Source organism: Scyliorhinus torazame, chromosome 6 (genome assembly GCF_047496885.1).
Source record: "Scyliorhinus torazame isolate Kashiwa2021f chromosome 6, sScyTor2.1, whole genome shotgun sequence".
NCBI lineage: Eukaryota > Metazoa > Chordata > Chondrichthyes > Carcharhiniformes > Scyliorhinidae > Scyliorhinus > Scyliorhinus torazame.
Window position 1 is genome coordinate 304,792,519 of NC_092712.1, and position 12,401 is coordinate 304,804,919.

General features: G+C 50.3%; 1 protein-coding gene across 1 annotated transcript in view; it reads left to right on the forward strand.

The window, feature by feature from the left end:
* The first annotated feature begins 5,973 nt into the window (after positions 1 to 5,973).
* ripk1l (receptor (TNFRSF)-interacting serine-threonine kinase 1, like) overlaps positions 5,974 to 12,401 on the forward strand; it is a 167,279-nt gene continuing 160,851 nt past the window's right edge. The window contains exon 1 of the mRNA XM_072509980.1: positions 5,974 to 6,189. The gene's annotated coding sequence lies outside the window, so the exon portion shown is untranslated. The remainder of the gene's footprint in view (positions 6,190 to 12,401) is intronic.

Below are 12,401 nucleotides of genomic sequence, written 5' to 3' on the forward strand. Positions count from 1 at the left end.
GCCCGCTGTCTCCATTGTTGTTCGCGTTGGCAATTGAACCTCTGGCCATGGCGTTGAGAGACTCCAGGAAATGGAGAGGGGTGATTAGAGGGGAGAAGAACACCGAGTCTCGTTAAACGCGGATGACCTATTGTTATACGTGTCAGACCCAGCGGGGGGGATGATAGAGGTTATGCGAATTTTGAGGGGGTTCGGGGATTTCTCGGGGTATAGGCTAAACATGGGGAAGAGTGAATTATTTGTGATACATCCAGGGGACCAGAGTAGAGAGATAGAAGGCTTGCCTCTAAGGAAAGTGGAAAGAAACTTCCGATACCTGGGGATTCAGATCGCTAGGAGCTGGGGAACCTTGCACAGACTTAATCTGACAGGGTTGGTAGAACAAATGGAGGAGGACTTCAAGAGGTGGGACATGCAGCCACTATCGCTGGCGGGCAGGGTGCAAGCAATTAAGATGATGGTCCTCCCGAGGTTCTTATTTGTATTTCAATGTCTCCCTATACTAATCACCAAGACCTTTTTTAATAAAATAGATAGGAGCATCACGAGCTTCGTGTGGGCAGGGAAAGTTCCGAGAGTAAGGAGGGGGTTCCTTCAGCGTAGTAGGGACAGAGGAGGATTGGCACTACCGAACTTGGGCGATTACTATTGGGCCGCCAATGTGGCAATGTACGTAAATGGATGATGGAGGGTGAGGGAGCGGCGTGGAAAAGACTGGAGAGAAAGTCCTGTAAAGGGACGAGTTTAGAGGCGCTGGTGACGGCGCCGCTACCGATCTCACCTAAAAAGTTTACCACAAACCCAGTGGTGGCGGCAACATTGAATATCTGGGGACAGTGGAGGCGACAGAGAGGGGTGCGGGGAGCCCTGGTGGGGTCCCCAATCAGGAACAACCATAGGTTCGTCCCAGGAAGAATGGATGGAGGATTTCAGAGCTGGTACCAGTTGGGAATTAGGAGGGTGGGAGATTTATTTATAGATGGGACTTTTGCGAGCTTGGGAGCATTGGAGGAAAAGTATAAGTTGCCCCGGGGAAATTTCTTGAGATATATGCAGGTGAGGGCGTTTACTAGACAACAGGTGAGGGAATTTCCGTTGCTCCCGACACAGGGGATACAGGACAGGGTGCTTTCAGGGGTGTGGGTCGGAGAGGGCAAGGTGGCAGAGATTTACCGAGAGATGAGGGAAGAGGGGGAGGAGTCGGTGGGCGAACTAAAAGGAAAGTGGGAAGAAGAACTAGGGGAGGAGATAGAGGAGGGTATGTGGGCTGATGCCCTAAGCAGGGTAAATTCCTCTTCCTCATGCGCCAGGCTTAGCCTGATTCAATTTAAGGTGCTACATAGAGCACACATAACGGGAGCAAGATTGAGCAGGTTCTTTGGAGTGGAGGACAAATGTGGGAGGTGTGGCGGGAGCCCGGCAAACCACGCACATATGTTTTGGGCGTGCCCGGCACTGGAAGGGTATTGGAAGGGAGTGACGGAGTGATTTCGCGGGTGGTGAAGGCCCGGGTCAAACCAGGCTGGGGGTTAGCTCTATTTGGAGTTGCGGAAGAGCCGGGAGTGCAGGTGGCGAAAGAGGCCGACGTTGTGGCCTTTGCATCCCTAGTAGCCCGGCGCAGGATCCTACTCATGTGGAAGGAGGCGAAACCCCCCGGACTGGAGGCCTGGGTAAATGATATGGCGGGGTTCATTAAACTGGAGTAGATAAAGTTTGCCCTGAGAGGATCGGCTCAAGGGTTCACCAGGCGGTGGCAGCCATTTCTCGACTACCTAGGGGAACGTTAGAGGGAAGACAGATGACCAGCAGCAGCAACCCAGGGGGAAGGGGGGGGGGGGGTTTAGTTTAGTTTAGGTCAAAGATAAAGGGGTTTTGTTACTTGTGTATTGTTAAAAATTTCTGTATTGTTATTGTTGTGTTTGCTTTGTAAGAGGGGAAAAATTGTTGTTTGGGAAAAAATTTCAATAAAACATATTTTAAAAAAGAAAATTGAGGAAACTAGAAATATTTTAAAAAAGAAAATTGAGGAAACTAGAACGTGACAAAGTAACATTATAACGTACATCGCATTGGAAGTTAAAACCTTTTGAAGATGGTCAAAGCAGATAAAGTTAGAATCAGGGAGGATAATACTAACATGACATTAGGTTAACCTGAAGATGACCCGAGTCGAATCAGAGAAAAAGTGCATCAGCAAAGACATGGGGCGTCATTCTCCGACCCCCTGCCGGGTCGGAGAATGGCCGTTGGCCGCCGTGAATCCCGCCCCCTCCCCCGCCGAAGTCTCCGTTACCGGAGATTGGGCGGGGGCGGGAATTGAGCCGCGCCGGTTGGCGGGACCCCCCGCTGGATTCTCCGGCCCGGATGGGCCGAAGTCTTGCCCAGAAATTGCCTGTCCCGCCGGCGTAAATCAAAGCTGGTATTTACCGGCGGGACCAGGCGGCGTGGATGGGCTCCGGGGTCTTGGGGGGGGGGGGGTGGTGCGGGGCGATCTGACCCCGGGGGGTGCGCCCACGGTGGCCTGGCCCGCGATCGGGGCCCACCGATCCGCGGGCGGGTTTTGTGCCGTGGGGGCACTCTTTCCCTTCCGCCTCCGCCACGGCCCTCCACCATGGCGGAGGCGGAAGAGACTCTCCCCACTGCGCATGCGCTGGAAACTGTCGGCGGCCGCTGACGCTCCCGCGCATGCGCCGCATTTCAGCGCCAGCTGGCGGGACAACAAATGGTATTTCCACCAGCTGGCGGGGCGGAAATCCCTCCGGCGCCGGCCTAGCCCCTCAATGTTCGGGCTCGGCCCCCAAAGATGCGGAGCATTCCGCACCTTTGGGACGGCGCGATGCCCGTCTGGCGCCGTTTTTGGCGCCAGTTGGCGGACATCGCGCCGTTGGGGGAGAATTTCGCCCATGAAACCAAAAGAGTGCGAACTAAGGCACACAAATTTATGACATGTCAAGCAAAGCGAGAAAAATGCAGTCAGGGATGGCGAGCTAGGGAGGATGAAACTGCACTATCGCTGTAGAAGCAGCACCACGCTTCTAAACTGCTAAAATTTAGCCTACCAAATGTCATGCAGACAGACTGAAGGGTGCCAGGTGCAGAGGTTAAGGGGCCCCAAATGGCTATAAAAACTGGGGATAATGAGCAGATAATCAGAAGAGCATCTTCCTCGGTAATGGGACAAGCAACATCGAGAGACCAAGCAGCCCAGAGAACTCAGCAGAAGACCAAAAGTTAAAGAAGACTGATTGTCAAGAGAGACTTGAAAGTCTGCAACTGGTCCGAACAAGAAAAGATCTTTCTACCTTTCTGTAAAAGTAGTTATTCTCTTTTAACTTGAAAATAAAGTTAAGTTCAAATTGATAACCTGAAAGAGTGGTTATTATTATTTTCTTTAAAAAGTTTACTTTACTTCACTTAGCAAGCTGGACCTGTGTGTAAGTTACTAAGTGGTAAGTAGGTAAAATTCTTCTACGAAGATACGGGTTATACCGGGGATAACTTGAAACACTAGTTTGACCCGAATAGCACCCGCCGAAGTCTGCGTAGGAGTCGGGGAATGAGAATCCCTGCTCACCATTTCGAATAAATCGGTCCTTTATGGTATAGGGGGAATTCTAAGAATAGTGGTGAGGTAAAAACTACATTAAGGCGAACCGGTATCAAGACTAGGAAAGAATCCTGCGCTGGGCAAGACAGATGAAAAACTGTAACTGGGAAGGTCACTGGATCAGGATCTACCAGGACATTGGGGTTGACCTGGCCAAGCGTGGGCAGGGAACAGGGTGAAAGCAGCCCTGCATAAGAGCAGTGTAAATTTGGGATGCTGTACCTGACCAAACTCTGGGCCACATTCCAGGGCAGGGAACACTTCTTCACGGTCCCTGCAGATGCGGACAAATTTGTCCTGGAGAAACAGCAACGGTGAAAAGAGCAACCAAAATATTTAATAATTTAATTAACCATCTCGAAGGACACTTTGCACGGGACTGCATTGCCTCGTTCTGAGGACGGGAGTTGCAACAGAGAAAGGAAAGAGCGAGGTCAGTAGAGCGCAGGAAAGGTGGAGGAGAACAGCAGGTAGGGAGAACAGATAGCGGGTGACGGGTGCACACATAACTGACCCCGCGAGGGGGGCCACCACACTAGCGGGAAAGCTTGCACCAGGAAACATGAGCGAGAGAGGGGCCGTGGTTTGTCTCCAACAAGGGAGAGAGCGCCAGGCAAAGGGGTGTGTGTGGGTACACATCAATAACAGGCAAACAACTAGGGGAAGAAACGGGGGAACATGGGGGGGGGGGCAACAACGGCAGGGTGGGGGGGGGGGGGAAGAGAAAGTGCCATAGGTTTCACAAAACATGGGATCATTCACCAGGTTGTTCCAAGACTTGTTTGTAGCCAACAGCCAATAAGCCAGAGGAAGGGAGAGGGTAGCCACGGTATAACCACAAACGTAAATGAAAGGGGGGGGGGAGGAGAGTGGGGACAGGGTTGTGGGGAGGACAGAGGGGAGTGGGGAGGAGAGAGGGGAGTGGGGGGGGGGGAAGGGGAGGGGAGGGGGAAGGGAATGGAGAGGGGGAGGGGGGAATATAGAGTCATGGAGCCCAACCATGCCCGGCAAATAAGATAATACACGGAGTCACGCCAACCAAACAGGAACAGGACATAAGAACTGATGAGGGAAGAGGACACTCCAGAAGGCCAGAAGGGAAGGGGGGGGGGGTCAGGAAGAAAAGGGGGAGGGGGAGGCAGAGGACCCAGCTAGAAATGAACGCCTACTTGGGAAAGTAAAACAAGATGCTCTAACCGCTGTAAATAACAAAATGATGTAAATAATGGGAGACGACCGATGTAATATATATTTTTGTTTTTGATGTGTGTATGCTTACCTTTGTTCTGCACAATATGAAAAATCCTGAATAAAATATTTTTTAAAAGGGCTGGCCTCGTGCAGGCAGAGCGGAGTGTGTGCGTGTGTCACAAGTCAGGTCAGGTTGAGCTCGGGGGTAGGGGGTGAAAGTCTGGCTGGGTGGGGTAGAGAAGATGTGTGGAGAGATCAGTTCAGTCCATATGAGGGTCATTTAGGAGCCTGGTAAGACCCTAAACTCGCTCATGACTCGCTAAAAGATAGCACCAATCATTAAGGAAGGTTATGGTCCAAGTGCTGGTAAATGGGACTAATAATAATAATCTTTATTATTGCCGCAAGAAGGCTCACAGTAACACCGCAATGAAGTTACTGTGAAAATCCCCTAGTCGCCACACTCCGGCGCCTGTTCGGGTACACTGAGGAAGAATTCAGAATGTCCAATTCACCTAAAAAGCACATTTTTGGGGACTTGTGGGAGAAAACCGGAGTACCCGGAGGAAACCCACGCAGACACGGGGAGATCGTGCAGACTCCGCACAGACAGTGATCCAAGCCAGGAATCGAACCTGGGACCCTGGCGCTGGGCAGGTCAGATAGATATCTTCCTGTCTCGGCGCAGATTGGATGGGCCAAAAGGTCTCTTCTATATTATTCTGTGAAGGTAAATGAGGATGTTCGCCTTCATCACTGGGGGCTTGGAGTACAGGGGTAAAGATGCCTGGCTGCAATTGTACAGAGCCTTTCCTTAGATTACACCCTGTGATACTGGGTACAGTATTGACCTGCATTGATCTTGCCTGCATCCTTGTACAGCCGGCTTCAAAGAACAGAGTAACTGTTGACCTCAGAAAGAAATTCAGCCCCATGACAAACATGTCTGGGATGAGGGCAGGCAGCAGTTTTATTTAATGCTAAGTCAGGCTGATAGAGCTGGGTTTGAAGTGGCAGGCATGGCAGCCAATCAGCAACTGCGAAGCAATATAGGATGTTTAATATTTGTAATTTTTACAACTAAATGACATGGTTGGTGCGCAAAAAGAAAGAAGTGGTAGTAGGTAGGTGAACAACCACCGCAAGCTAAATGCACCGCGATAAGACCGGCTGGGACTGTTCACTGGCAGGAGGCGCTCAGACCCGCAACCCCCGAGTCAGCGACAACCCTCCTCACCCGGGGACGGGGGTTCCCCCGAATGGGGCGGCGCTCCCACTGCCTCTTGTGCAACAAGCGGCCGGGCTGAGGCGGAAGGAAGGCAGGCGGCGGGGAGGTGGGAAAGGGAGAGCTGGAGGCAACAATGTAACTGCTGACCGGGGATACAGCGCAGGTAAGTGTTACCATCAGCGGGGCAACCTGCCCACTGCCCTCAGTGTCATCTGGCTGGGGAGGGTGAGTGAGGGGGGAGAGTGAGGGGGGAGAGTGAGGGGAGGGCACACCTCCCCCCCCCCCCCCGGGGCCTGGGCTTTCACACCCCTCGGGTGATTTTTGGAGACCCTCCCTGCCTCCTGTCCGGCGCTTGGACATGTTCTCAACTTATCTGATTTCCTTTCCGGTAAATGCAATGGCGACCCGAGGAAGTTGGGGGGGGGGGGGGGGGGGGGGCTGAAGAGCAAGTTTAAACAGCGCCTTTTGCAGCAGTCCCGGTAGGTCTGCCCCTGGATATGTGGCCTTTGATCGGCTGCCAACACGGAGCAGCTTTCACTCTGCAACCACCTCACAAACGGGCACCTTCATCAAATTAAGAGTCGTAGAGTTTTGCAGCTCAGAAACGAGGCCCTTTCGGCCCGTCGCGTCTGTGCCGGCCATCAAGCACCCCCCCCCCCCCCCCCATCCATCCCATCAAGCATCCCCCCCCCCCCCCCCCCCCCCATCCATCCCATCAAGCATCCCCCCCCCCATCCATCCCATCAAGCACCCCCCCCCATCCATCCCATCAAGCACCCCCCCCCCATCCCATCAAGCACCCCCCCATCCCATCAAGCACCCCCCATCCCATCAAGCACCCCCCCATCCCATCAGGCACCCCCCCATCCCATCAAGCACCCCCCCATCCCATCAAGCACCCCCCCCATCCATCAAGCACCCCCCATCCCATCAAGCACCCCCATCCCATCAAGCACCCCCCATCCCATCAAGCAACCCCCCCATCCCATCAAGCAACCCCCCCATCCCATCAAGCAACCCCCCCATCCCATCAAGCAACCCCCCATCCCATCAAGCACCCCCCATCCCATCAAGCACCCCCCCCATCCCATCAAGCACCCCCCCCATCCCATCAAGCACCCCCCCACAAGCACCCCCCCATCCCATCAAGCACCCCCCCATCCCATCAAGCACCCCCCATCCCGATCAAGCACCCCCATCCATCAAGCACCCCCCATCCCATCAAGCACCCCCCCATCCCATCAAGCACCCCCCCCATCCCATCAAGCACCCCCCCCATCCCATCAAGCACCCCCCCCCATCCCATCAAGCACCCCCCCCATCCCATCAAGCACCCCCCCATCCCATCAAGCACCCCCTCATCCCATCAAGCACCCCCCCATCAAGCACCCCCCCCATCCCATCAAGCACCCCCCCATCCCATCAAGCACCCCCCCATCCCATCAAGCACCCCCCCATCCCATCAAGCACCCCCCCCTCATTAAGCACCCCCCCCTCATCAAGCACCCCCCCTCATCAAGCACCCCCCCTCATCAAGCACCCCCCCCTCATCAAGCACCCCCCCTCCTCATCAAGCACCCCCCCCTCATCAAGCATCCCCCCCTCATCAAGCACCCCTCCCACCTATCAAGCACCACCCCCACCTATCAAGCACCTCCCCCCCCCCCCCTCCATTTCCAGTCCCATTTTCCCGAACTTGGGCCTTGTCTTGTATGTTACAGCGTTTCAAGTGCTCATCTAAATGCTTCTTAAATGTTGCAGGGGTTCCCGCCTCTACTACCCTTTCAGGTCGTGAGATCCAGATTCCCACCAGGGCGGCACAGTAGCACAGTTGCTTCACAGCTCCAGGGTCCCAGGTTCGATTCCCGGCTTGGGTCACTGTCTGTGTGGAGTTTGCACGTTCTCCCCGTGTCTGGGTGGGTGTCCTCCGGGTGCTCCCGGTTTCCTCCCACAGTCCAAAGTTGTGTAGGTTAGGTGGATTGGAAATGCTAAATTGCCCTTGGTGTCCAAAAACGTTAGGTGGGGTTACTGGGATAGGGTGGAATCGTGGGCTTGAGTGGGATGCTCTTTCCAAGGGTCGGTGGTGACTTGATGGGCCGAATGGCCTCCTTCTGCACTGTAAATTCTATGTCTGGGTGCAAAGCTTTCCCTCAAACCCCCTCTAAATCTCCTGCCCGTATCTATTCTTTAATCCACTTGCTGCCTCTGACACTGCCCGAGAGTCAAGATATGCAGCGTATAATTTGTTTTGGTGTCAGCTTTGACCTTGGGAAGGTCCATCCACAGACCTGAGCATGTACCATAGTCCACCCACACACTGTGGTGACACCCCACTGAAGGAAGGCAGCGCTATTTGTAGAATCCCTTCGGCAGCACCGACTCTCTGAAGGAGCACCCTATCCCTGTAATCTGGTAACTGCACCTAACCATCGGACACTTTGGGATAATTTGGCATGGCCAATCCACACATCTTTGGACTGTGGGATGAAACAGCGCCCAGAGGAAACCCAAACAGACAGTCACCCAAGGCATGAATTGAACCTGGGTTCCTGTTGCTGTGAGGCAGTAGTGCTAAACACTGTTGCTGTGCCAGAAGTCACTCGATGTGTGAGGGCATCTGCTTTGGACCCAATAAAGATAAATGAGAGTATTTCTCAAATAGCAAGAAACTATAGGAACTCTGAATGAGCAGAGCAAGTTAGAGAGTCCATTCCATGCAGAACCACTCATTCCTGATGCAAAACAAACCTGAATGGACTAATGAAGTATTCTGCTTCATCTCTCATAAGACATAAGAGCAGAATTAGGCCACTCTGCCCATTGAGTCTGCTCCGCCATTCAATCATGGTTGATATTTTTCTAACCCCATTCTCCTGCTTTCTCCCCATAACCCCTGATTCTGTTATTAATCAAGAACCTATCTATGTCTTAAAGACACTCAGCGGTAGCAATACAACAGGGTGGAAGTTATGCTTTAATTGTGTCAGCCTCTTGTTCAGACTGCATCTGCTCTGGGCACTGGGCTTCAAGATGGTGATAGTGAAATTAGAGGAGATGCAGATTTGGCAGAATTATACTGGGGCTAAAAGAGTTAAATTAGGAGGGCAGGTTGCGTAAGCTAGGCTTGTATTCCATTGAGTATAGAGGATGGCGCAGGGTGATCTAATTGTTTAAAATGATTAAAGAATTTGATAAGTTATATCAAGTGTAATTATTTCCTGTGGTGGTAGTTGTTCAGAGCAAGGAATGTAACAAAATTTGAGCGAGACCATTCTGGGGATGTCAGGAAGGGGAGAGAAAACCTGGAACACAAAAAACAACTGTTCAGGCTGGATTAATGGAATGTTTTAAAACCCGGATAAATAATGTTTCTGTTACGCAAGGGTGTTAAAAAATAAGGAGAAAAGTTGGGTTAATGGAGTGGAGGTATAAATCACCCATGACCTAATTGAATGGCAGAACAGTGATTTGCAAAAAGAAGCAAATGTGATGTGAGGAAAAAACGTTTTCACCCAGCGAGTAGATGGGATTTGGGATGCACTGCCTGGAGGTGTGGTGGAGGCAGATTCAATCGAGGCATTCAAGAGGGCATTGGGTGATTGTTTCTATGTGCAGGGGTAGGGGGAAATGGCTTGGGAATGGCACAAGTCACAATGCTTGTTTGGAGAACTGGTGCAGACACGATGGGCCGAATGGCCCCCACAATTCTGTGATAAATGTTAAGCTAACTGGCCTGTAGAGTTTTGCGTCCCTATATTTTTTTCATTCTAAATAGATTAAAATGAGTATTTTAGCCTGTGCATTCAAGACTATCAGCAGGATTTATTTTCTTCACTGGCTCAAGGAGATCACTTGGGCCTGCAATTATGTGTGAATATGATGGTAGTTCGTACTATATCCAGCTCATTGTTTGTACCACGACTTCTGAAACCTTGCAGACAGGTCGTAGAGGTTCGGATAGTAGTGTCCATGGACACGGATCTTATTTATGTTGAATATAAGTAAAAAGTATTAAGAAACTTCAACTAGAAAAATATAAATTAGAAAGACAGAAGAAAGGATTAAAACAAGAAACTAGAGCAAGAGATGAGGATAGAAAACAGTGAGAAATGTGAGGCAATGGAATAACGGGAGATTTAAAAAAGCAATGAAATGTTTTTTTTTGCAACATGCGTGTCAAATCCACAAGTTGTATGTTAACATACAAACAAAATGAGGACCGAACATTGGTGTTGAAAGCATGTGTGTAGATTGAGAGATTTTAATTGGGATAGGAAAGACAAAGGTTAAATGAGAGGGTAAAAAGATTCGATTTGGAGAGGTATCAAGGCCCAGAGATACAACTGCTCGGCCCAAGACCGCAAGAACCTTCAGAATCATGAACACAGCCCAGTCCATCACACAAACCTGCCTCCCATCCATTGACTCTATCTACATCTCCCGCTGCTTGAGGAAAGCGGGCAGCATAATCAAAGACCTCTCACACCCGGCTTACTCACTCTTCCAACTTCTTCCATCGGGCAGGAGATACAGAAGTCTGAGAACACGCACAAACAAATTCAAAAACAGCTTCTTCCCCGCTGTTGCCAGACTCCTAAATGACCCTCTAATGAACTGTCCTGATTAATACTACACTCCTGTATGCTTCACCCGATGCACCCGGTGTCTATGTATTTGTATTTGCATTGTGTACCTTGTGTTGCCCTTTTATGTATTTTCTATTTCTTTTCTTTTCGTGTACTAAATGATCTGTTTGAGCTGCTCGCAAATACTTTTCACTGTACCTCGGTACACGTGACAATAAACAAATCCAATCCATCTCTAAATTACTTAATGCATTTATCTGAAATTTGTTTCTGCCACTTGTGCAGAGACGTTAAATCTTAAATGGGTTAATGTCTTTGCTATGAGACCAGGGAGAGGAATTTCAGGTGAATGAGTTAGAGTGTGTGTACATTGGTATTCCTTGTCGGTATTGGGACCCTTGTTTTTCCTGACACATATTAATGATCTAGATTTTGGTGTGCAGGGCACAATTTCAAAGTTTGAGAATGAGACAAAACTTAGAAGCACTGTAAACCATGAAGAGGACCGTGTGGAATTTCAAAAGGATGTAGACAAGTTGGTGGAGTGGGCAGATAGGTGGCAAATGAAGTTCAATGCGGAGAGATGTGAGAATGCACTTTGGTGGGAAGAATGTGGAGAAATAATATAAAATAAGGGGGTGCAGGAGCATAGGGTTCCAGGTGCATATGTGCATAGATCACTGAATGTGGCAGAACAGGTGGAGAGAGCAGTTTTAATAAATCAAATAATATTCTGGGCTTTATTAATGGTGGCATAGAGTACAAGAGCAAGGAGGTTATGCTGAACTTGTACAAGACTCTAGTTAGGCCTCAGCTGGAATATTGTGTTCAGTTCTGGGCGCCGCACTATAGGAAGGCTGTGGATGCTTTGGAGAGAGTGCAGGAGGTTTACAAGAATGGTTCCAAGGATGAGAGGCATCAGTTATGGGGATAGATCGGAGAGGTTGGAACTATTCTCTCTGGAGAGAAGAAGGCTAAGAAGAGTTTTGATAGAGTTGTCCAAAATCATGCGAGGGCTGGACAGAGTAGACCGGGGGGTACCTGCTCATAAAAGGATCAAGAACAGGAGGGCACAGATTTAAAGTGACTTGCAAAAGTAGCAAATGCGATGTGAGAAAAATTGTTTTCACACAATGAGTGGCTCAAGTCTGAAATGCCTGGGAGTCTGGTGGAGGCAGGTTCAATTGAAGCACTCGGAGGGCATTAAATGATGACTTGAATCAAATCAGCGTATAGAGGTACGTGGAAAAGGCAGGCCAATGGCACTAGGCCATAATGTTCATTTGGAGAGCCGGTGCAGACATGATGGGCCGAATGGCCACGTTCTGTGCCATAACGGTTCTCCGACGGCCTAATTTAAATAATTAAGTATTTAGAGGTGACTGAATAGATTGGGGAAGGGGAAATAAAAACAGAAAATGTTGGGGAATACTCAGCATCTGTGGGGAGAGGAACAGAATTAATATTTCAGATTTATGTCATAACCTCTGCTCCCATTTTTGTTTTTGAATGGCAACTGTTGGCAATGTTCCCCTTCTTCCCCTTCACTCCTCCCAGGGCTGGTTTAGCTCAGTGGGCTAGACAGCTGGTTTGTGATGCTGAACAAGGCCAGCAGCGCGGGTTCAATTCCCGTACCAGCTTACCCGAACAGGCGCCGGAATGTGGCGACTAGGGGCTTTTCACAGTAACTTCATTGCAGTGTTAATGTAAGCCTACTTGTGACAATAAAAGATTATTATTATACCTCTGTACTTGCTTAAAACCTGTTACCGTCTCTGATATTTTTCAG